Source organism: Marmota flaviventris, chromosome 14 (genome assembly GCF_047511675.1).
Source record: "Marmota flaviventris isolate mMarFla1 chromosome 14, mMarFla1.hap1, whole genome shotgun sequence".
NCBI lineage: Eukaryota > Metazoa > Chordata > Mammalia > Rodentia > Sciuridae > Marmota > Marmota flaviventris.
The window spans coordinates 90155970-90181752 of record NC_092511.1 but is presented as its reverse complement, the minus strand read 5'-3'; the positions used below and the strand labels follow the sequence as shown (position 1 = coordinate 90181752).

Sequence of the window (25783 nt, the reverse complement as noted above, 5' to 3'; positions counted from 1 at the left end):
TCTACCTTAGAGTTCCCTGTTAGTTTCATGGGTTTGGACAAACATGGGATAATTTCTAATCATAATTTCGAATGTCAGCAAATCCATATATTCATAGACTTGTTTTTCCTCATTTCCAATAGCATACTCTACACACTTTTTCCCAAGCTAGAGTTCCAAGGTTGTCTCCTAATTATATGGCTTTTATAACTTGGTTAATCATGACGTTGGGTCATATTGAAGGTGCCTGTTTATTCAGTTATTTTGGAAGAGGTAATTATAGCTATTGCTGTCTAAATATTTAAATCATATGCCAAGATAGTTGGAAAATACATGAATATTCCTACCGAATTTCTGCTGTTGGTGTCATTTACCTGTATTCTGGTTCGGTGGTTCTCAGTCAGGGTGCTTTTGACCCTCAGGGATGTTTGGCTGGTCTGGAGACATTTTTTCCTTGCCCTGCCTTGAGGCAGGGTGGAGATAGCTGCTGAATGTCTTGCAGTGCTTGGACAGCCTCTGAACCAAGAGTAGCCCCTCCCCAGGTGACAGCTTGTCATTGGTGAGGAACCCAGCCCCAGACCAGCCAGGCATTTGAGAGTTTGGGTTCCTCCCTTCCTGTCCCCTTCCCTGCCCCTCTCCCTTCCTCTTCCACCACTTCTTTAGTAAAACTGGATATTTACATCTAGGACTTTAGGAAAACATTAATCATTTGAAATGACAAGACACAAGAACATCAATTGTGTATTCTTTACCAGGCTTGTATACAGAAAAACGTAATGTTAGCATCTGCGAGCTCTGTTGTCATTTACCATGGTATAAATCATATGTGAAACCAAGTATATTTTTGAAAGCCAGTTCTCCTTTATTACAGGTCTCAGGAAAACAGACTTCCTTGTTAGGTGCATGCTCGTGAAGTAGCAGCTGCAGGGTTCAAAGTGACTCAGGTCTGTTGTTTCCCGAGCTGGTAGCACTCTAGGCACTGTGGCTTCAGGGTTGATGTTGGCACATTTTCTCTTTCTTGTGAAATATGGTGATCTAAAGGCACGTGTGAGTGTAGGTAATAGGTGGCAGCTCTGCTGCCGCTCTTGCGAAATTGCTTTGTTATTAATGACATACTGGAGAACTCTGGGGGTCAGTGTCAATACTTCTTCCTGTACCTTCCCCTCCCTTTACTGTCCTGTGCAATGCAGCCATGTACTATGTAAAGACATTCCAGCCAACAAGGGGCCACATATGTGGTGGCGAACCCTTATGATTCATCATGGTGACATTGTAGCCATCTTAGATGGTGTGAATATATTGTGATGTTGACACTCTGAAATCACCTAAGGACACATATCTTAGATCCTATCCCTGTTGTTAAGAGACATGTGACTATATTCAGTCTTAGCTACACTGAGATGTGAATAATTCAACCTCTTTGCCTTTCTTAGGGCCACATAATGTGAACATGAACATGGGCATGCTCCTTTTTCTTTTGGAGAGTCTGAGGGGGGTATCAGCTATGTGCTTGGTTGGTTGCAGAGAGCATGCCTGGGAATGGGAGTGCTTGGCATGGAATGCAGGCGACTGGGTGGGTGTATCGGGTCTTTGGGAGCTAGATGGCTTCAGTGTGGACCCTCCCTTTTGCATTTGGTCATGAGGAACATATCCAGGAGTTCTCAGTCTCACCCCGCCTCCCGCCCCCACCACATTCTTGCATTTAATCTGGCATAATAAATGACCTGGGGGGAAGAACACTCCTCAGTTTTTCTCTTGGACACAAGTTAATACCCTGCAAGTTTGCTTCCATGGAAGGCCAGTGTTTATAATTACAGTAGTTACAGACTTGGATGGTGACCGTTCACAGGCTTGTCCACTCTCAGGAGTTGGTTTTATAGAATATATTTTATGAAGCATTTGACTTGGGATCTTTAGCACTTCTGGCCGGTTCAGTGCCCCCAGTCGGGGTGAGTGTGTGCTACGATGGTGGGTACAAGGGCAGTCTTTCAGAGGTAGACTTAGTCATCAAAATCCCTCTTTGACATTAACTTTATGTCTCTGAGACATTAAACTTTATTACTGTCTTTAGGCCTTTGACTCACAGCTTGTACCAGTGACCTTTATCTGTCAGCAATTCCCCTCAAACCCCAAGAAAAATATTGACCATTGATTTCTAAGTCTTCCTCTCTGGTCAAAGTCAGGATCTTGAGAAAGACTCATTTTGAACTCTTTACTAGTTTTTTTTTATGACGTGTGTAAATGTTGACTGACTGGATTACAAGACTTCAACTGATTTTTTCTATCTAGACAGTGGGGAAAACATTTTCTGTTCTTTCTGGGTGGTGAGGGTCCATGTCATGGTTCTAGGAAGGGAAGGAACTGCCAGCCATAGAGTTCCATGCTCCAATGTAAGGGCAAAAGTGGTTTCCAGGCCTGACAGAGGACAAAGAGTTGGCATGACCAAGCCGGGAGTTGCCCACTGTGTGGGCTAGCAGAGGGTGGTCCTTCAGTGCTCTTGCCCCTGACAATACCGTGGGGTCAGGATGGATGGGAAGGAGCCTGGGCCCCCCTGGGCCTTCCTGGGTGGCTCTTGGGAGAGAAGTTTGCTACCAGTGAGGTAAGAAGTCACTGGGTGGCCAGATTCCTGATCAGAGGGCATTCACGTGATTCTTCATTGAGGCTTGGGGAGCAGATGCAAAGTCTTCCCTCACCACAGCCAGTTCAGACAGAGCACCCACATGGTGGCTTCCTCCTTGCCTGCCCATAGACTTGAAGGGCTCCTAGTAAAGGAAACCAGTTGGCAATCGACTGGCACTCAGAAATGCCTTCTGTCATTTGGTGTGGACTCTGCTACTTAACTTTTTAAGCTTCTAGTACCACCTGCAGATCTTTAGGACATTGCATCTTTCTGAGTGAGGTCTGACTGTTGGATGAAGGGAGGGTATTGATTGGATTCAGTTCATTGCCCAGGAGAAAAAAAAAAATTATAACTCTACTTTCTTTCCTTTATGGATTCAATCCATCTATTTTAGAACCAATATTAAATGATCTCCTTCCTTTAGAATATATGTTTTTTGAACATATGTGTCTAGGATTTACTATGCTGTGCAAGGAATAGCAACTGATGTTATCTTGTTTTAATAACTATTTTCTTCTCTCCATTATGATTATTTTGTTGAAAAAAATTTATTTGAAAGATTAACACATAGTTTAAGAAAAGAAGAAAAGATCCTTCTTCGAGGGAAGCCTTCCTCCCATTCCTGGCACTCAGATGGCTTCATGAGAGGCAAGGATCATGGTTTCTTCTGTGTATGTCCAGAATGTTCTAGAAACATCTAACTACTGTGTTATCTGAGCCATTTCCCCTTTTTCCAAGGGCACTCCATTTTTTATAAAATAAAGATATCTATCCATCAAAGTCTAGCTTTTGAAAATAGTAAAATTACTGAATTGTATACTTTTTTAAACACCAAATTTTTAATGGTGTGTGAATTATACTTCGATTTAATAGAAAGCAACCTTAAAGCTTAGGGACTGGTTTAGATAGAAGAAATAAATGTATAAAGAAATTTCATCTTTATATCATCAGCTATGAAGAATGAAGCTCCCCAAAGATCTGTGTGGTTGGAGTGAGGAAAAAAAAATTTTTTCTTTTTTTGATTCCTTAGATGGGGAACCTGGGGTTACACACTAAGATTTTGGTAATTAAATTCATGTGGGTAATGAGTCTTAGCATAATGAGAATAAACTGCAGGTATAGCCTTTGAAGCCCCTTAACCAGGCAGCAAAGTAGTAGTTACGTTTCTTCCTAGATAAATATATTTGGGGATAAGAATATGAGTATTCTTACCTTATTTCTCTGAGTTAATATCTTTGGATTATTTCCAACTGGGAGCATAGAAAGATTCTTCCTGTTCTGCAAGTGAAGAGTGTTTCAGTGTTCAGGTGAAATGCTTCACTCTTACCTATTGGTGCACACTTAGGGTATTTTCATTTTCACGTGTCCTACCAGTTGCCCTCTCTGCAGTCGGCCAGTTGTGCTCGCCCATCCCCAGGTGGGAAATGGGCCTCTCACAGCCTTGACAATACAATGTTCTAATCACTCTTTAAGATTTTCTTGCTTGTTTATTTAGCTTCTTTTTTTCCTTTTGGGTACCAGGGATTGAACTTGGGTGCACTCAACCACTGAGCCACATCCTCAGCCCTATTTTGTATTTTATTTAGAGACAGGGCCTCACCTAGTTGCTCAGTGCCTCGCTGTTGCTGGGGCTATCTTTGAACTCGTGATCCTCCTGCCTCAGCTCCTGAGCCACTGGGATTCCAGGTGTGCACCACCATGCCTGGCTGTTTATTTATCTTTTAATTTCGCAATAAATTTAGACATACAAAAAGTTGCAAGGACGAACAAAGAATGCCTGTCTGCCCCTCACCTGGCTTTTTCTCAGTGTGAACATCTTAAATTAACACAGTCCAGCTTTTAACATCAGGAGGTTCACCTTGATCCAGGGTGTCCTTTATCATCTCACTGTCTACCTCTGCCAGTCTGATAGGGGAGAAGTGATATCTTCGTATCTGAGTGTCCATCCTGTTTTAGTTTTCATTTCTTTTATGGTGAGTGAGGTCCAGCACTTTCTCATGTTTGAAAGCCGGCTATTTCCTTTCCCTGTTTTCCTTTGCCCATTGTTTCCTTATAATCAGTTGTAATTATAATTAAGACTTTCTTTGCATCAGCATTCCACAGAGCTCATTACCTGTTTTCTCCTCAGCACATGCTCCGTGGGCAGGAAGGGTCAGTGCAGCAGATCAGCGTTCATCCCTGCCATGCTGTGTGGTCTGGGCCTTCTTGGTCTCCCAGGAGCACAAGGGGCAGTCAGCACAGGTCAGGGTCGGGGACCCTCAAGTCAGCGGGCTCTGCATTCTGATTGTGAGGCCTGCTCTCTGTCTGCCCTGTTCACATTACCTGGCTTCTCTGCTGTTCCTGGAGGTGATAAGGTATCACCTGTTGGTTAGGACCTAGTGGATAATGCGTGGCAAGTGCCTGATCCCACTTGTGGAACCCAGGATCCACTCAGCAAGTGGTTGACATTGCCATCCGTCGGTTTTCTTTCCTTTAGCTTGTGAAACTTGGAGGCATGCAGTTCCAGAAATTTAAACACGAGTGCTTAGACCAAAAGAAAATAGGATATACTGTAGTAGCCCTCCTTTTCCACAGGGATTATGGTCCAAGACCCCCAGTGTATTCCTAAAACCATGGATAATACCAAATCCTGTATGTACTATGCTTTTTCCCCCATATATATGTATGGTCAAGTTTAATTTATAAATTAGGCCCAGTAAGAGATTAACAAAATGACCATTAATATAATGGAGCAGTTATAGTCATATACTGTAATAGAAGTTATGCAGATGTAGTCTCTGGGAAAGAGTCAAGACACATATTACGGTGTTCACACTGTGGTCAGTTGCAAGTCACCACAGCAGGTGAGACCATAGATGAGGGGGGACTACCATAGATCAGGATGGTACGAGAGAGTGGCATGTACACGTGTGATATGCCACAGAAGGCTGAGACCCAGCTGAGGTCTAAGGTCTAAGGGGAAAAAAAAAAGTTCTTTCCATTTCTGATCTGTTTGAGACAGATGAACCGGGAGAGTAGGCCTGGCACTTGGGTATGATGTGACTGGGTGCAGGAGAATGATTGATCAACTTTCATGTACACTTGGGTTTTTGTTGTTGGATTTTGTCAAAAGGAGTAGTCTTCAAAGTGGAGCATCAGAGCAGGTGTCATGAAGGAGTCCAAGTTCCCAGAGGGATGGAGGTCGGGAGGAGGGCGCCCTGCTCCTCTGCATTCAAAGCTCAGGGTCCGGATGCTCTATGTGCGTTTGCAGGTGGGGAGCAGCGTCCCGGTTGGTGATCCGAGTGGCCTTGAGAGAAACGCTAGAAAATTGGAGCCCCGCAGATGTTCTAAGCTGCTAAGTGGAAAGGGGGCAGGATTGTGAAAGAGCCACCTAAAGAGATTATGAATGGGGACTGACACAGGGAGCTGCAAGCCTCTTAGCCGTCTTCCTATCCCAGTGTGGCTGTCATGTGGCTTGGTCCTAGCAGGTATCTGCATGAAGTAGGACCAGCCTCCGCACATGTCCCTCCATCTGTAGTACGAATGTGCCTTCTTACCCGGTCCCCTCTTCTCATTTTGGGCACTCTTCTAGACCATCTTCTCCTTAGGGGCAAGCATGGGGATCATCTCCCACTCATCTTGGTCACACGTCACTCTGAGAACTTTCCTGCCTTACATGTGTTGACTGGCTCTCTGGGCTTGCCTCCCCTTCCCCCACATCATCCTGTTGTCAGAGGGACAGACAGTTGACTGAGGGACAGCATCTTCCTTTTTAAATGTTCATTATTTGTACAAAAACAGCGTTAAGACAACAGAAAAAGAGACAAGAGTGGGGGACAAAGTATGGAGAGACCTTCGTCAGGGCTGTTGTAGCAGAGTGGAAGGAGGGTAGCCATGGCACAAAGGAAAGGGGGGGCCATCCAGCCACAGGGAGGGAAAAGGTGCCTCTGACTACCACCACTGCCCACTTGTCTCCCAGGGATTATTCCTGTGGAGGCCCAAGTTTGGAGGCAGGGTGGCCCTCAACTGAGTCCCCCATTATAAATGGGAAGCATTTCTGCATCCAGGTAAGAGAGAGCACAAGGGAATGTTTTCTTGGAGTACCTACTATGTTGGAAGCACTTTGCTGGATGCTTTTTAATGTCATTTATTGTGTTCCCCAAACATGCAAGGTAGTCTGTTCTCTTGATCCCTCCATATGACAGGTGAGAAAACTCAATCATAAACAGAATTCAGACAGTAGCTCAATGGTACCCATAAGTCTGGAGCTGGCACTTAATCCCAAGGCCAGTGTTGGTTCACTGTATCACCTAACAGGCCCGTCTCTCTGTGGACAGGGACTGTCGTGTGGACTAGTAGTGGTGCGTGGCTCCTCTTTGAGGAAGGTCTCAAAGAGGCTGTGACTTGGACAGCCACTTGGACGAAGATGTGTTTGTCAGATGTGCAAGTGGTGAATGTGTGGACACCAGCGTCATGCAGGAGCGAGTCAGAACCTAGAACTCTGGAGAAGCTAAACATGGGCAGAACCAGCATGATGAAGGGGAGTGGGGAGGTGGGATAGCACCTGCCTTCTGCCTCTGCTTGGAGATTGCTTCCCCAGGGCAGGCCAGGGCAGGCTGAGAGGTCGGGCCTGCCGTGGGCATGGGGCTGCCTGCCTGGTGCTGCAGCATCAGCCATCATTAACTTGCTTTTAGCAACAGCATGTTTGTGTTCCCTGGTGGGCAGCCCTGTGTTACTCCCTGTGCCACACGCGGAGGCCTTGGCTGCTGACTGACCACCTCCAGAATTCCCTGTTAGGCACTTACCACCCCATTGTCTGCCTCATTTGCTGGGTGATAATGAGGCAGGTGTCAGTCTTTGTCTGTCCTATGGCTGCTACCAGCTTCCTGCTGTAGGGGTTTCTGCAAGTACTGGCTGGATGAAGGAAGGTGAGAAAGGTTTTACTTTGAGAAGAGTCTTAAGAGATGTCATAGTTTTTCTTGCTTTGAGAATAAATTGTGGGAAAGCAAGATTCGACTTTCTCCTCTGTTGTAAGTTAGTTTTTATTTTAAAAGACTCTGTGACCATGAACACTCAATGTTTGCTTGTCTGTCTAGACTCAGGCAAGTATTTTGGAGAACACACATGTTTTCCTAGTTACCTAGAAAGTTTAACTGGTATTTTTTAAAACAGGAGTGAGTAAAATAAAGCAGCCCTGCTGTGTGGTGTCTTCCTTGACTTTGACCTCCTCTAGCCAGAACGGCTTAAGAGGAGCAGCATCTGTGCCATGCCTTCCTTATGTACAATGTTTGCACATAGCAGATGTGCAGCAGTTTTTAATGGAATGAGTCTGACTTTCATTTAATTTACCAACAAGGTAGCTGATGTTGGCTCCAAGGGAACCTGCTCTCTGAGGTTAAGTAGCAGCCTTGATCATATAGCGAGGAGGCTGTAGAATTGGATTTGCACCAAGTTTAAAATAAAGACTGCGTGCCCTATGCATCACATGCAGAAGCATTGCCAACTTCATTACCTGGCATCATAACCATCTAAACTACAGATATTGTAATTTGGTAGGTATCTGGAAGGATCTGCTTGTTAGGATAAAGAAGCCATGACCCTTTCTGTTTCTGGGCTGTCTGGTTAGGTCCCTGCTTCAGTACGTACCCTGCAGAGGCTCCGTTTTGTGAGTGGTAGCTCTATGAGGGTTGCAAGGTGGAGGAGTAATTTGGCTCATTAGTGAGGTTCTGGCTTTGCTTGCATGTTTTATGGGATGAATTATGCACCTAAAGGCAGTGGTGGGTTTCAAGATTTACTAATTTTAAGGATGTACTTAGGAAGGCAGTGATTGAATAAAATTATGAATTCAGAGGAAGCTTGCATTCTCTTCTTGATCCTGTTTCTTCAGTGCACAAAATTGCACTCTAAAGCTGAAGTCAGTCATTTCAAAATGTGTGTCCGTGAAGGGACCACAGCAGTTTTTGACACTTGTGCTGGTTGGGGGTTATGGGAGAAAACCTGGCTGGACGAGGAAGTGGGCTTGACATTCTGCCAGATGGTCACTGACTGTCTTTTCTTTTCTTATGCCTACTTAAAAGGCCACGCATGTAGATTTTCGTGCCCTTGTCTGGCTTCAGCTCCACAAGTGCTTACACAGCTAATCTGGCATTTATGATTATTTCTACTTCAAGCTCAGCGGCTGGCTCTTTGGGGATATTCAGACAGAAATGGCTTAATTGGATTTCAGCCCAGACACAGTATTTGAATGGCTTTATGGATGGCATTAATTGGGCAACTGCCGCAGGAAGTCATGTATATGTTGTTGAGCTTTAGAATTTAGAGGTGCTCTTTGATTCGGTCCCTCTCATTGGCTCATTGCTAATTCATTTAAAGAGTAAAATACTTAAGAAAAATAAATATAGAATCCTGAAATTAAGAAATACGGTTTGTAAGTGGACCAGTTGCTTGGATTAGGCATGGTTGCATTATTGTCTATCTGTAAGGCTTCATGTTGATACTCGTGGTCTGGCTCAAACACACAGTCATATAAAGGATTTGGGGTCTCTTGGATTAAAATTTGAGAGGCGATTTGGGGCCTAACATGGCACTAACTGCTGAAGGATGCTGGGCAATTTTTCCAGATCTTATAGTTGTAATTAAGGAAGTGAACATTATTGACTGGTAATGCATGATAATGGATGCTTTATCCAGAGCCTGCTGTATGCCTCCCCATATGAAAACCAGCACCGGAAAAGGTGAAATCCCTTCCTGAAGGCTCTTTCTGTGTGGATGGTGTGGGAAATGACAGTTTATCTTATAAAACAGTGATTTCTAAGGGAATAGAAGTCACATGGTTGAATTTGCTCCTGAACCATGAGCCGTGAGCCATAGCACACACCTGTAATCCCAGCGGGTCTGGAGGCTGAGGCAGGAGGATCATGAGTTCCAAGCCAGCCTCAGCAACCTAGCAAGACCCTAAGCAACTCAGCTACTTGGTGAGACTTGTCTCTAAAATTTAAAAAAAAAAAAAAAGCTGTGGATGTGATTCAGTGGTTTAATGCCCCTGTGTTCAGAGAGAGAGAGAGAGCCTGTGAACCATGAGTCAGATTTGCTCAATAATGTCATTGGAAGCTGGCGGAACAAAGATGTCTCCAGGAGAGGGAAGAAATAGATATGAAGGCACATCATTGTGAATGGATCTAACATTTGGGGAGAATGTGGGCAAACACACTTGGACAATTTTAGGAATTAATTAGTTAATATTTATTTATTTTTGAAAGTGGGGATTGAACTCAGGAAACTCAAGGATGCTATACTCCCGAGCTATATCCCAGCCCTTCCCCCCCTCCTTTTTTTAAAATTTACTTTGGGATAGGCTCTTGCTGAAATGTGGAAGCTAGCTTCGAACACATGTGATCCTCCTGCCTCAGCCTCCCAGATCACTGGGATTACAGGTATATATCACCATACCTGGCAATTTTAGGAATATTTTTTAGATCATAAAAGCACAATAGTATTAGATTGTTGTATTCAATTGGGGATTTTTACAACTATTAGGCATTCAAATTTTTATTTATTTTTGAATTAAATTAGATCTACAGAGTTTACTGTCTTTTAACTGAAACTTTATTCCTGTTCATGAATCCCTTCATTCTCACTGGCCCCAAGCAAGCCCCTGGCGGCCAGCTTTCTAATCTTTGTTTCTGAGTTCAGTTTCTTTAAATTCCACATATAAGTGAGATCTGGCAGCATTTGTCTTTCTGGCCTGGTTTATTTTACGTAGCAGAACATCTTGTGGGCTCCTCCATGTTGTAGCAAAAGGTGAGATTTTCTGTGGGGCTAAATAATCTTCTAGTGTATGTGGTCGCTCTCATTTTTGTCATTTATTTATTCATCAATGGACACGAGTTGTTCCCATATTCTTATTAACCTTTTATGGAAAAGAGTGGAAAATTTAAAATTTCCTTTCATTCCACATTTTGTGGCACTTTATGGAATATATTTGTAGGGTAGTATGCTAAGAATCACCCCTACCTAAGAATGAGAAAACAAATTAAGTTGAGACAGTGCTTGTCAGAGGTGGAAGAGGATAATGTGCAGTGAGATTGTTTTTCAAAGTCCATTCCATAGAAGTCTTCTCGATTACCAGTAATTTTTAAAAATGGAAAAAAATACCAGCAAACCTTCTGACAAAATCTTTCTCAACCTTTTGCGCCACTCTCAGGGAGTGTGGATAGGGGAGTGGTTTCAGTCTTTTTTGTAAAAGTTATTTGTGTAATTGCTGTAAAAATTATACCCCCAATCCTCATGCCAGAGTCCACTTCTGATTTCTTAGAAGACCAGTAGATCGGTCAGCTTTCTGTTATTTTGATAAATACTTGCATGAATCATATTACAAAGCAAAAGGCTGATTTTGGCTCCCAGTTTTAGAGGTTACAATCCATGGTGATTGGCTCCATTGCTTTGGATTTGAGTTTGACACATCATGGTATTGCAGAGTAGAACTGCTGACCTCAGGGCTAGGACATGAGAGAAAGTGGAAGAGGCTGGGGTCCCCTGGTCCCCTACAAAAGCACACCCTCCATGACCTAAGGACTTCTCATTAAGCTCTGCTCTTAAAGGTGCCACCACCTCCCAGTAGCACAAATCTGGGATCCACGACTTTAGTGCATGGGCCCCTGGGGATTGTGAAAATACAAACCATAGCAACCAGTGACATGATCTGGGATTAGAGTCTGAGCAACACTTCAAATCTGGGGATGGTAGAAAACCCCTATAGCCCACTCATCAGGGGGCACAGTGGCTTAATCCGGCCTTAATGAGGATCCGGGCCTTGATCAGAACATCTCCTCTGGACGTTTCCGGCCTGGAATACACACGTGTGTGTGAATAGCAACCTTCATAGATTTAATATTTTCTCTCTAAAATTAACATATGGCCTTAAAAGAACACCCTGGGGCTGTTCTTCTTGAAAGGCAGAGGATATAAAGGTTCTGGGTTTTCTCATTTGTTTAACTCTGGGCTATGGGGAAACCTTTAGATTTTTATAAGACAGTAAAAATGTTCTTTTTTGGATAAAATAAGCACTTTTCTTTCATAGAACAAAATGGAAGATTGTTGAATGGCATATTCCTGATATCAGCATGCGTTTTGACTGAAGCATAGAATGGTGATACGTTTCTCCCCAGGGTCATTTGTGGGCATAAAATGCCACCTTTCTGGGTAATATGAAGCTCCGCTTCAGTGGCGCTCTCCTGCCTTGGCGCAGTCGCAGCTGTAGCCCTCAAGTCCCCGAATTGACTCTTGCGCCCCATGGGATGATATTTTATTAAACAATTTTGTTAAAAACAAGAGGAGCATCATTTGATATTTAAGATGACTTTGTAACTTTTGTCCTTAAGTTTCATATACATTTTCCCTGTAGGAAAAATAGAGTGAGCTTTTCTTTACTTGTGGAAGGACTCTCAAAGCTGGGGTCAAAGCACTGTGCCCCTGGGCCTGGGTGGAAAATCCTGTTTGAGAGTGAGGGCTGGGGAAGGGCAGAGGAGAGGGGCGGGACTTCTGACACCTCAGCACCTCTGGTTCCTTCCCTCATGAGCTAACTCCCTGATCAGCCAGTATCTAGGGTGCAGGCAGCTGTAGGCCCCTGCTCTTGAGAAGTTAGTAGTCCTTAGGGGAAACCATCATTTCCTAGAAATGTCAGGGTTGGGGAACATCAGTGAGATGGAACCACAGATCACCCAGACTCAATGTGTTGTCATTAAAAAAAAAACAAAAAACACTTAAAAGAGACAAGAAATTATAATTTGTGCACATGATTTGGATCCTGAGTCAAGCAAATCAGTATAAAAAGGCATTTATGAGATGGGAAATTAGGACACAGACTAGAGATGAGATTTACATAAAGGAATTAATAATGGTTTTTGATGTCATAGAATCATATTTAGAGGTTGGGGATCTGCCCTGTGGGGTTTACTGCATTTGCTTGCTGTGTGCTTTAAAGTCATCTGGTGGTGACTTGAGGGGGTGTGTGTGCTTGTAATTGCTGAGGTTGGGTGATGATGCATTTGTGGATATGACGTGTTTTGTGTCTGCTCTGGCATAGAAATATTGCCATTAAAACACCATGAATGTGTTGCAAGGAGATGGGTGCTATCCCAGGGCTTTGCACACGAGAGGGAAGGTCAGAATTCCCATATGGCAGGATCTCCAAGCCGCCATGCTTCATCTGGGTTTTGAAGGCTGGCTAGGTGTTGAAAACTGGAAAATCTGTTTATTTTGTGCACAGCAAGGAGTGGGGGTGCACCTCTGCAGGGGAGTCTATGGTTTTGACACTGGATCCTCCCCATTTGGGTATTCTTGTGTCCTGGGGTTGTCTGGTGATTTTCACAGACCCCCTCCCCACTCCCCCACCCCTGACTCATGAAAAGTTTGAAGTTCCTTGTTGTTTGTGTCCTGTGTTGTGAGACTTCCTGCTTGACAGTCTCACGAAACACCTGGCTGCCATGGCAAGTGCCACAGGTCGGGGTGGGGCTGGGGCTTAAATAGGAGACCTTTGTTCCCACAGTTTGGCGGCTGGAGGTCCAACGTCAGGGTGTCCAGGATTCTTACTTCTGGGACTTCTCTCTTGGCTCTCAGATGGTCTCCTTGCCGTGACATCTCGTAGCCTTTCTTCTCTGTGCTCACTCTTGGTGCCTCTTCTGCTTGTAAACACATTCGTCCTGTTGGACTTGGTCCACCCTAACTGCATCACCTTTTGAAAGACCTTATGCCCAAATATTGTCCCATTCTGAGGTCCTGGAGGTTCCACATGTGAATTTTGGAGGGGACACAGTTCAGCCCATGGCAGGTGGGACTTGCAGACCTTTCCTGTGTAATAGGTGCTCTTTTGTGCTAAGGGAACCCAGAATAAAATTAGTTTTACTGACCCTAAAGCCATGTGGGATGTCCTTCCAGAGTGCGGCTTCAAAGGGTTCTTCTTGGAAAAGGCTGAATTTCACCTGGTCCCGTGAGCACTGTCCTCAGCTAAGGTGGAGAGGACGAGGCACAGGGTGTCCTGGGCTTTCCAGATGGGGAGGTGGCTGCTCTGTTGGTAGTGGACATCTCACATAGTGATAGAAAAAGGGACCAAGGCGGGGCTGATGTCAGCGGGACTTCCTTAGTGGTGGCCAGGAGGTGATGAGAGGGAGGAATGAAGGCTACCCACACCCTTACCCTCACCCTCAAGCCCAGACTTCTGCCAGGAAGATGATGCTGGAGGGAAATGTGGGAAAGAGCGTGGACTTTCATCCCATAGCTGTCCTCCTCCGTTACTCAGGGAAACACTGTCAGAGTTCACATGTGACAGGAATTAATGAAATTGAAAAGTAAAACAACACTTCTCACCCCCAGTTCGTCTCCTTAAATGTGTTAACAGTAAGCTCGTGTCTGCGCTCCTGTCCTGCTTTTAAAGATTCTGTTTAAAACAACAACAAAACGTGTGTGCGTGTGTTTGTGCGTGTGTGCATGCGTGCGTGCATTGGGGGGACACGTGCAGAAGTGGGGTGTGCAGAGCAGAAGACAGGATGTGGTCCCCGACCTTCCTCCCCCTTGTTGACTTTGGCCTTTCTTCGCTTTCACTCTTTCCTTCCCTCCTTTACCCTCGAAGGTGAGGGATGTGAAATACGCAGAACATGCTTGTTGCACAGACTCATTGGAATTAGTTAGAAGAAGCCCCCGTGGATCACCTGGTACACTCAGGTAGGAAATTGATGTCTCTCCTTCCTGCCCCCTTCTCTTCCTTCTTCAAAAAAAGGGTTTGCACAACTTTTCTTCAGTGGTGTGTCAGGTTTATTTTTTCAGTGTGCTTTTCGTGGGTGGTGTGACTACCTGGCCAGTGACTGAATCCTGTGGGGGCTACTAAAGAACGCTGGTGAGCCTCTCACCAGTGCTGCATGGGATTGAGCTGTCCAGGGAGGTCACGGACAGCTACCGCGAGACTCTGGCTAATTGTGGAAAGCAGGGCTTGGTCTAAAGGATGTGGGGTGTCCTTCCCTCTTAGCTGAGCTTCTGGAGTAGCGGGTCCTCTTATGTTCAGGAGGCTAGCATTCAATGAGTAAACTGGAAATAGTATCTAATTCCTCTAAGTTAGAATTGTTAGGCCACAGATGATGAAATTTAAGTTCATATTAATATTTGCATATGATGTTCTTGTTATTTTAGAGAAGTTTCGATATGTTTTCAATGCTACATGATCCAGCTTTGTAATTTCTAAGGTCCATTTTCACGTGCGTCGAAAAGCTACAGAGCTGGAGTTGAGGGGCCCCTTCGGGCACTCGGGGTTGGTGATGAGGGAATGGAAGCATTTGGTGGCTGAGCCAGGCCTGCAGCCCCCTTGTCCTGACCCAGCCTTGCTTCTGTGCCACTTTGTTTGTCCAGTCCTGGGGATGGAACCCAAGGCCTCAGGAATGCACCATTGAGCGGCATCCCTCGCCCTCGTTGCCACTTTTCTGGTCCATATTTTGCTTCTCGGTGTGTGTCGTTGACCCACTCTCTGGCTATAGTTTTGAAGGCAGAAATCATGGTTCCTGTATGTAGAACTGTCAGAGCTTAAAATCTGACCTTCCTGCCCAGACACTCAGCCACTCATGATGTCTCTGTGGCTACTTCGAGGGCTGGAATCAGAACTAGCTTTTCCCTGCCACTGTCCTGAGCAACTTCTGCTCAACCTGATAACCAGCATTGCTTCTTGGAGATGATATAATTCCAGCCCAGAAAAATGGTTATTTTTCCTTTTCAGGACAGCTTTGACCAGAGTTAAAACCCTGCTTCCAGTGGGGTTCTGAACTTTTGGAGGTAGTTGATGGGCCTGTGTCCTCTCTGGGCCTTGCCTGGTGCACGGATGATAAAAGAGCTGAGGTCACCTCCTGGAAGCCTTTGAGTTTCACATTGATAAACCATCTAAGCCGCTCAGTATCGGTCCACATAGGGTTGAACTTCAGCCAGCCTAATCAAGGAGACAGGTGTGGCTTTGTTCAGTGTCTGAAATCAGCAGCTTTCCCTTGAATAAAGTTTTCTTCCAAGTGGTTCAGGAGGAATGAGTTGTAGCCATTTCTGCCATCAGTCACCCAGACAGCACTGGTGGCCCCTGTGTTCTGGTCAAGTGACTGACAAGTTCATTCTGAACTATAGACCCCCTTAGAGATGACTGCTGGGGATTGTGCTGAGGACAAGCCTTGTGTTGGGGAAGAGGGGAAGGGAGAGAGGAGGCATTTGAGAGCACGGAGGCCGGTGCCAATCTTGTGCTTTTAGCTCTTTCTGCAGGGCCCTGGGGCATTTCTCTTGGTGTGTTATATAGGTTGAGCATCGTTAGTGTGAAAAAGCCTGAATCCAGAAATCTGAAACACTTTGAGGTTGGTGCTCAAAATTTTTGAATTTTGGAGCAACTTTGCGTTTTAAATTTTTGAATCAGGGATGCCAAACTGGTAAAGTCTATGTAAATATTCCAAAATCAAAAACCTTCAAAATATGAAATGCTTCTGTTCCCAAGCATTTTGGGCCAGGGACACGGAACGTGTTTCGGGTTTAGTTATGACACACACCTGATTCTCTAGGCAGTAGGCATTACTTAAACCTGCCAGATAATGTATTCAATGTCCCCCACCCCACCCCCACCGCCCTGCACTGCCATCTAAGACTGACAGTACCTTTGAAAAGGAAGGTCATGCATGCGCTCTTGGCTTGTTCTTTGATGCAGCCTGACACTGCCCCTGCTTGATTTGTGAGGTTGAAGCAGCCTTCCAGGGTGGCTGATATTTCAGACAGATGGCAGCAACAGATGCTGTTTGCTGGCCCTTTCCTGGTAATCTTTGCAAGGAGAAAGATCACAGCTAGCTTTCAAACTGGACAAGCATGTGTTTACATTGTGGCTATGAACTTCTGTTAGGCTGGTTCCTGAGCTGGAGGATGAGAGTCGCCTCCCAGAGTTGCTGTGAAGCTTGGTGAGGCTGGAGTTTGAGGGAAGCCCCCGTGAGTGTGGCACGGGGGTCACACATGATTCTTCTCTCTGCCTGTTACGGTGTTTCAGTCAGGGAGAAAGAGAAATGGGTCCCCTGAGTTTTCTGGAGGTTGACTGGGCTGACTCTGAAGCAGAGTCATAGTGTCCTGCAATATCGTGCCCACAAGGCACACAGCTTTGGCTGTCATCAGAACAAGGTGCACAGGTGTTTATTAACCCTGAGTGGCTGCGCTGGAATGAAGCATGTTAGTGACGGATGCTAGCATTGGCCATCCAAGTCAGGCTCTGAGGTTGCCAGGAAATAGCCAGGACCACCCAGAAGACAGTGACATCAGGAATTTAGGATGAACAAGACAAGCTTGCACAGGAGCTTCTTGATGCCCAGCCCTGTACCTGGGACAGGTAGCACAATGAAGTCTGCAGACCATGGGACCCATGCATGCAGCGTAAAGCATGCTCTTCCAGTCAAAGTAGGTGATCAACTCCACACCTCCTAGAAGTCTGGAAAAAAGTTTCTAGGTGTTAATTAATTCAGACAATCCTGCAGTTTTTGCAATGGTGAAATTTTTTACTATTTCGTATCTACATTAAAGTGAAGAAAGAGATACGTATGGTATAGGTATTAATCCCTCTTTTCTATTATTTCGTGGTGCTGGGGGAGTATTTTTAAAGGAAAGCATAGAACCTTTCATTATATTTCCACCTGCCTGAGTCTGGCTGTGTAGAAAATCCTTGAATAAATTCTTTTGTGAAGGCCCTCTGCAGTGCAGGTGACCTTGTACCTGATAGTGTTTAGCTTGCATTCTGATGGTTTTTTGCATAAAAGTGTCTGCTTTCCTGATGGGTAGAGGTCACATTTTGTAATTAAGACCTGATTTGAGTGTTCTTCCTGAATAGAAGTTTTGAATCAGCTGATAGCCTCACGTCCCTCAGAGGCAATGGCAACTTTACTTAGGTTCACAGAGAGAGGTTTTTCTCCACTACGTTTATTTCAGTTTCAGGTGCATGCTTAGTGTGCTGATTGCCAGTGCCATGCTTTTCTTGAGGAAAACACTGCACCCCTCATTTATCACACTTTAATCCAAGGTGGCCACTGCAATCTGGAATGGATTTCAGGCAGTTTCACTTCATGTCCCCTGCTCCATGACATTGGTTCAAGTCTTGCTTCATTCCGTCTGCGACTTCCTTTACTGATTGTGCTCAGAGGCTTTGTGTTCTGACTTGTCCAAGTATCAAAGGACCCAGGTTCCCAGCCAATTCACTGTTACTTTGCTTAGGGCTAGCCCATCAGTTGTTCACATTTGGTTCCCTGTTGGCACGATTAGGGTTTCTTCTATAGACCCTCAGAAAGAACAAGGGGTGTGCAAAACCCACTGAGTTTGAAATTTAACAACCTAAGTGATTTCCTAACTCAAAGCCTATCAAGGAAAACCTTTGATGTCTCTATTATGGTTTGAACCTTAAATATACCCTAAAGGCCATGTACTGAAGGCTCATTGCCAGCGCATGGTGCTGTTAGGAGATGGTGAGGCTTTAGGAGGTGGAGCCTAGAGGGAGGAAGTTAGGTCATTGGGGGCGTGTCCTTAAGAGATACTGGGGCCCTGGCCCCTTCCATCTGCTCCCCATCTTCTTCCTGCCATGATGTTCTGCCTCACTACAGGCCAAGGAGCCAACTATCCATGGACTGAATCCTTTAAAACCACGAGTGAAAATAAATCTTTCTTATTAGTTGATTGTCTCAAGTATTTTGACATAGCAACAGACAGCTGACTAACACAGTCCCTGAGAAACACCTCTGTAAATTTAGGTATTAGTATCTATCCTGGAAGGTTATTAGAAAGATGAAATAATCGCACTCATTTGAGTGTGATGCATTCAAGGGAGGCCCTGAATTTGGACACCTCAAATGGCCACACGGATTCTCCCTGGCACTGACCTAGGGAAGCCTGACTGGGCAAATTTACTTGTCAATATCTTAAAAATGCAGCTTCTTTTTGGAATAGTAGCTGGAACTACAAATACCGAAGTAATTTGGGGTCATGGCTGCCCAATACACTGCCATGTGTTGATTACTTTTTACAGTAAGTGGTGTAAATAACAAGACATTAAAATATCAGCATAAGAAATAAGAACTCTGGTTTCAGACCTGAGACCAGATACAGTACTTGCATTTCCAGGGGACCTGTCACTGTAAACCCCTGACAGAGAGAAGGGTGTAATCTTTCAGGTATGCTTTTAAATCTTGCTCACATCTAGTATTCCCATTGTGTTTGGTTATCAGCTTTTCCTTGAATGAAGTCATACCTTTAAAAAAAAAAATCATGCAGCTTTTAACATGATTCTAGAGAATGCATAAAGAGGGGTTAATTTTTAAATCAAAATTTATGAACTTGCCTTATAACATTTTTATGATAGCCCTGCTTGAATTATCTTTTTCTATTTGACTAAAATAGAATTCGATTTTTCTGTGGGGTATTTAACATTTTGGGTCATAATCATGCTAGGAATGAATTAATAGATCTTCTCCAAGTGAACTGTCAAGACAGAGCCCCTCTGGGTTTGAAATGTAATTAAAAATGCCAGTGAACTCACTCAGAAGTCCACCGAGTACTTCAGGGTCCCCTGGAAAATGTTGGTCAAGGACTGGAAATGTTTACCCAAGTGTAGAGCACGTACTGCAGCAGCAAACTCACCAGCTGGGAGGGATCTGCGGTCACCTTTGTCAGGCTTCTGTCCTCTTGACTTCCGTGTGGTTTTGAAGTATTTCTCTGAGATTTCCTGGGTAGGGTGGAGGGGGTGTCTTCAACCCAGGGAGAGAGATCCCGGCCATCTCCCAACGAATGGCTGGGGCAGGACTTCCAAGAGAGGAATGTGTCTCAAAGAGGACCCAGGCCCTCCTGGTCCTTGACCCAGGTTCCCAAACATGCCCACTTTGCACTTGGGATCCATTCTGTTATTTTTGGCAAGCTTTGAGGGGTGCAAGCAGTGGCTGTTGAGAGGAGGGCTGAAGGCACTGGGGAGCTCAGATCCCCTCTCCCAACCCTCTCCTCCTGTTGAGGGTAGTGGAAGGTGGAGAGTGGTGGGGCGCTGGTTTTAGGGGAAAGTCTCTGGACACAGCATCTTTCCAGTAGAGCCTGTTGGTTTTGGCAAATCAATAACCAGTCATTTTTTTTAAGTGATTAAAATCAAACAAGCATACCTGATACATGTTTCTTTCTATCACTTTATAGATTTTTATAGGTTCCTTCTATACAAGTGACGGCCCAGGTCATCCATCTCTGCTGAGATTTGCATTGGATTGGAGAGTTTGGAGGATCCCAGCGGCCTTGACACTTCAGAGGCGTATTCGGCTGTAAAATTCATCTTTTTGAAGAGTTCTGCATTTTGCCAGTCACCTCTTGTAACTGTGTGCCAAAGGTAAGTGTGCAGATTTCTGCAGGAGACCAGCGGAACTTGCCGCTTTTACCTTGAGTGCTTAATTGACATGGGAGGCTTCCAACTAGCATTTTGCAAGTAACCATAACCCAAACCACACTAAATTTAAGTTTTCAAGGAACCTGGTCCTTAATCCCCTACTGACTGCAGTGTGTGAAGGTGTGGAAGTATATAGAATTGTGGGTATCTCCCACCTACAAGCTGGCCTCTGCTCATCCGCCTCCCCACATGGTCTGATGTGGGGGGCAGTAGGGGGTAGGGGTCTCCTGTTTACTGTACTGGGCCAGGGAGTGCAAAAGTAAATAACAATTGCTTTTAAGTGCTTTCAGTGTAGTACATCTTTGATTCCAGCTTTGATGTTAAAGCTAAGTCTATATTAAAAGTGCAAACAAATAAAGGATTTTAAGGAAGGTTTACTTGTCCTGTGAAAAATCTGCTCCTGTGCATTACAACAAAATTACAACAGTAACATGGATGTGGATTTTGGGATCCAGGGTTCATTTAATAGCAGCAATTGGGGGACAAAAACATGTGGTTCTATAACAAAAGTCCTTTTTTGTTTTGTTTTGTTTTTATTTTTTATTTTGGCCATGCTAAAGGCTGATCCCAGGACCCCATACCTGGTTGGCAAGCGCTGTACCACTGAGCTACACCCCCAGCCCACAAATATATTTCTTAACTTTCACAAGTTGTTTGGGGTATTTGACTCAGGGTATGAGTTAGTATTTGGTGGTCTCGTTAATCTGGTGTTTCATCTCAGGCCGGGCAGAAGGAAGCGCTTTATGACCAAGTAAAATTTCACCTCCAGAGCATTGTCTCAGAACTGCCAGGAAAAAATCCAGTACACCAGCTTTCCTTGCAAACATTATTTTGTTTCTGTTATTTCCAGATGGTTCTATACTCTGAAATCTCTCTGTGTAGTGGTTTCCATAAATCCACTACCTTAGGATAAATTAGAATTTCCTTTTACTTGGTCTAGAAGGACTATTAAAATTGTGAATGTCTCTTTTTCCTTGACCACTTGTTTTGTTTGTTTTCTGTCTTTTGGAACCTGCTGAGTGTTAGTTATGTCCATCTGGCATTCAGAACACCACAGAATCAGTAGGTAGTATTTCTAAGGGTAGGATTTTGTCCATTGTTTTCTCCTTGGTACCCTTTATGATTTCCTTTAGAGATAATGACACATTGTCCATTTGTTTAGGGTGTCGTTTATCATGAGTCCAGAGCTAGGGTGTGGTTTGGGGTTGAGCCCTGGACTCTCAGGTTATGATCCCCACCCTCCCCACTGAGGGCGCTGTTGAGCTTCAGACCCCTCATGCTTTCACAGGGCTTTCCAGGGTCTCTCTTCCAGACCTTACAGAAGATGACCACCACTGGGGCGTTCTCATCCTGGGAGACTTAGGAACATAAACTCTTCTTAAACCCCTTGTGATTTAAAAGAAAAAAAAAAATCATTTAAGTGGAACCTTTTCAGACTTGAGCATTTGCAAATATGGTCAGCCCCATGTCAATCTGATTGTCAGGTTTCAAGGGAACATAAGCTGGAAATGACAGATCCTTAGATCTATTCAGCAGAATTCATTAATAATTCACCTGGAGCAGTCTCTGGCACATGCTCCTGAGGAAGTTCTTAATCACCAGTGACATTAGCAGACTTCTCACTCTTCTTTCAGAAAGCCAGGAGGTGGGGAAGTAGCGTGCACACGCATGGCTGCATGTTCAGCATCAGCACCACAAAAGGGCAAGTCACAGGGACACACATGCTGGCTAGACCCACATCTGGGGCTGCGCTAAGGGAGCAGTTAAAGGAAGTGGGGGTCCAAGGTATCAGGGAGGGAACTGATGGGATCTCTGAGCCCCTGTTCCATGGGCTGCATTCTCTGCCCTATATTTTGTCTTCCCATTGAAGTAAAGGGGCATAGTCTTGGGATATTCCCTGTCTCTGACCTGCCTACTTTGAGGAGTGAAGAGTGTGGTAAGAGATGGAGTCCTACTTCTCCTTTTCACACCTTCATAGTAGGATTTTTTTGTTTTGTTGTGTTTGGGTACTGCGATTTGAACCCAGGCGTGTTTTACTGCGGAACTGTCTCCCCAGCCCTTTTTGTTTTCTGAGACAGAGTCTCTAAGTTGCTGAGGGAATTGCCACTGCTGAAGTGGCTGCGGCTGACTTGGAACTGCAGTCCTCTTTGTCTCTTGAGTTGCTGGGATGGTAGGTGTGTGCACGGTACTCAGCCAAAGTGTTTGCACATGTACAACCTGCCTTTAGTTCCTCCAATTCATGCTTGAAAATGTACTTTAATTCCCTGTTGTTGGAGGCTGACTATTGGCTACTGGGGATGGAGGTTGAGAAAGGCTTGACACTCTGCGCTGAGAATGTTTTACCTTTTTAAAAGCTGTTGGAGGCTTTTCCAGAGGAATGGTGGCCTCAAGGGTTAGAAGGATGTTGGTACAGGGAAAGGTGATGGCTTAAGTGATGAGACTCGAGGACTAAGATCAGTAAACAAAACCTGGATTTCACAAAGTTGTCAGTTGGTGACAGCAGTATCCAGAGTGCAGATGTCATCTATGATCCTTTACACATCCTTTGCCCTTCTACATAGAAGCAGCAGTGACTTCGTTTAATTGAGCAGGAGAAAATGAAAAGTTATGCCTCTCTGTCATTCTTATATTCACAAGAATGCTATCCAGTAATAATTCTTGTAGTGAAGAAGAGTTTTACTACTTATATTAGCCATAATTTACGTAAGAGTAAGGTTTACACATATTTAGCCTGTTTTGTTTTACTATAACAAAATGCCTGAGTCTGGGTAACTTTATAAAGAGAATAGGTTTATTTACTTCACAGTTCTAGAGGTTCAAGGACTCTGTGGCTGGTGATGGCTTCTTGCTGGCAGAGTTCTGAGATGGCAAAGGGTGTTGCAAGAGATAGGGAGTATGGGTGTGCCTGTGGTGTATTCTCTCCCCCTCTTCTTATGAAGCCACCAGAATTCAATTGTGGGGCTCCACCCTGATGAGCCTATCTGATCCTAATCAACCCCCAAATCCTCACCTCTAAACACTATAATCAGATTAATTTGCCACCCTCTTAATACCTCACAATGAGGATTAAATATTCATCCATGACCCCTTGGGAGACACACTCAGACCACATCCTAGGCAGAGCAGTATGCTTGGGAAACTTGCCTTCCATTTGTTCCCGCCATTTACCATGTTCCAGCTTTTTGGTGTTTTGGAGAATGCAGCCAAACTTTGTCCCACCCTCAGGGATTATTTGGAAAGACATTTTACATACAGGGCTCCTTGCTCAGTCCTTGAGTTTCTAGGGCTACAACTGCAATTGCATGTGTGGAGCTGGAGATCCTCTGGTGCCTGGAGGTGACTTGTTGGGTTTCTGCTGAAACAGAGGTGACCAGCCCCCTTCCTGCCACACAGTGGGGCTCCTGGGAGCTGAGGGAAAAGGTCTGTGCAGTGTGGACCAGGCGCTTCCTCCTAACGTGGCACTAGAGTATTGAGGGACGGACGGCCACAGCCTCTGGGTCTCCAGGTTTATAACTGGCCCAGGAAAGTATTGACAGCTGCTTAAAAAAAAAAAAAAAAAAAAAAAAAAGAAAGAAAAGAAAGGGAAAAAGAACGCTGCTTCCACCGCAGTGACCATGGCATTGTAGCTGGTGGAGGCAGCCACACCCCGGTGGCAGGTGCCTTGCCCAGGGCCCGCCACCTGCGGCCCAGGCAGAGGTGTCAGCCCCGTGTGCTGGGTGGAGACAGGAGCGCAGGCCTTTTCACCAAGGTCTGCTGCTTCTGGGCCCAGGTTCTATTTGCTGCCCGTGCTGCTGTCTCTGACATACCTGGATCATGACACGGTGACACCCTGTTCTCTGTGTGTTTACCTTGAAGTGGGACTTGAGCTCTGAGAGAATAACAGCTTGGTCAGAGCCCAGTGCCGGTGGGAGGGAGAGCAGGCTGGAAGCTCCGCCCAAAGCCTTGCCTTCTACTGCAGCATGAATTCCATTTCATTTCTTTTTCTCTTGGAAAAATCTCCAGCATGTAAGTATGATTTGGCGGAGTGTCCCTTTTCACCACTGAGGGAAGGCTGTGGGAGGATCGGCAGGGTGGGGACAGGAGCTCCCAGTGGCTGTTCCAGGTGATCCGAGGATAGGACACGGGCCTTCCAGCTCCATGGGGCTGGGACTGGGCTGGGCTCAGAGCCGTGCTGGATTCAGGATTCCCAGGTTCCGATTAGACCGGCTGAGAGAGAACCTATGGATACCAGGGGATGACCTCACGTTTAGTAGCCACTTCCTGGTCCTTGGTGCAGCACCTCCCCACCGAGCAAAATTACCTAAAGTTGTGATTTAACATTTCTGCCATGACCCGTGAGATAGTCACTTTCTCACAGCTGAGATGATCATCAAAGTTAAGTCCTGCGTTTTTCCCTCCACATTTTAGCTAACATGCCCTGGCCAGGGCTTCCTAGAAAGCTGGAGAAAAAAATAAAAAAACAAAAGAGCTAGTCTCTGACTGCTTCCCCCCCCCCCCCCCCCACCTTTTCTCCATGACAGATTCTAGAGATTAAATACAGAACATTCTGGTACATTTTAGCTACCTGTGTCTCTCCTCTCCCCAATCTGAGGTTTCGTTTTCTGCATTTTCAGTTACCCATGGTAAACAACTGTTTCAATATTAAAGGGAAAATTCCAGAAATGATTGGTGGTTTTAGATTGCGTGTGGTTCTGACTAGTGTGAGGAAGTCTTGCTCCATTCCACCCCAGGAATCATCTTTTTGTCCAGCCTCTCCATGCTCTATGTGCCGTCTGCCCGTTGGTCATTTGGAAGCCTCCTGGGTTATCAGTCACTGTCACCCTATGGCCGGGCTTGTGTTCACGTATCTCATATTTTACTTAATAATGGCCCCAAAGCACAAGAGCAGCGATGCCGGCAAGTTTGTTACTTTATACTTTATTAATTTATGTTGTTATAATTATCCTGTTTTATCATTAGTCATCATTAATCTGTTTCTGTATCTAATTTATGAATTCAGCTTTGTCATAGATATATAAGTATAGGAAGAAACAGAACAGATAAGAGTACATTCTATGACTTTAGACCTCCACTGGGAGTTCTAGAGCCTATCCCCTGAGAATAAGGGGGATCTTTAGTACCTTAGAGTTACAAAGGAATAGTCCCCCACAGCCTATTATGTAGAAGAAAATGAGCCCAGACAGGTCCTGTATGTACCGGACACAATGCTGCATGGTGACCTGTGGCTCACACCTGAATGTTGGTTCGTGGATATCTGGGGTAGTACGTGCTCTGTGTTGCTTTACGAATCCCCAGGCCTGCCACATAGGTGATGGGACAGGAAAAAAACTACAGTAAAGAAGCAGGCTCGGAAGAGCCTCCAAGGAGAAGATTACTGCTGTTGAAGTTCCAAAATTAGGAAAAGTAGACAGTGTTTTTTTTTTCCTTGACTTTATTCCTCCAGAAAAGCAAGAAAGTAGACTCTCACTGTGCATGTGTCTCAGGGGTGGGGTGTAGGCTTTTTTGCAAACTAGAACTAGAATAGGTAATTAAAAATAAATTGCTCTGCTGGTATGAGAATACTCTGGGATGCCACCAGAATGCTGCTCCAGAGGGTATGTTGGGAAATGGTAGCAGTGCCTGCCTACTCGTGTCTGGCGGTCCTGGAACACTGGGGCGTGGGTGTACCAGGGACATCCGTTGTGCCTCCACCTCCACCTGCCACTGGTGGGCCTCACTGTGGGGAGCCAGAGCAGCCTGAAACTTCGATTTCTGCT

The 25783-nt window shown here is 45.0% G+C and overlaps 1 protein-coding gene across 3 annotated transcripts in view; it reads left to right on the top strand.

Annotated features, from left to right (window-relative positions):
• The window catches only part of Nck2 (NCK adaptor protein 2), a 144959-nt gene that overhangs the window by 52361 nt on the left and 66815 nt on the right, over window positions 1-25783 (top strand). For all 3 annotated transcript variants that reach the window (XM_027951790.2, XM_027951787.2, XM_071601904.1), the window contains one exon: window positions 19784-19970. The gene's annotated coding sequence lies outside the window, so the exon portion shown is untranslated. The remainder of the gene's footprint in view (window positions 1-19783; window positions 19971-25783) is intronic.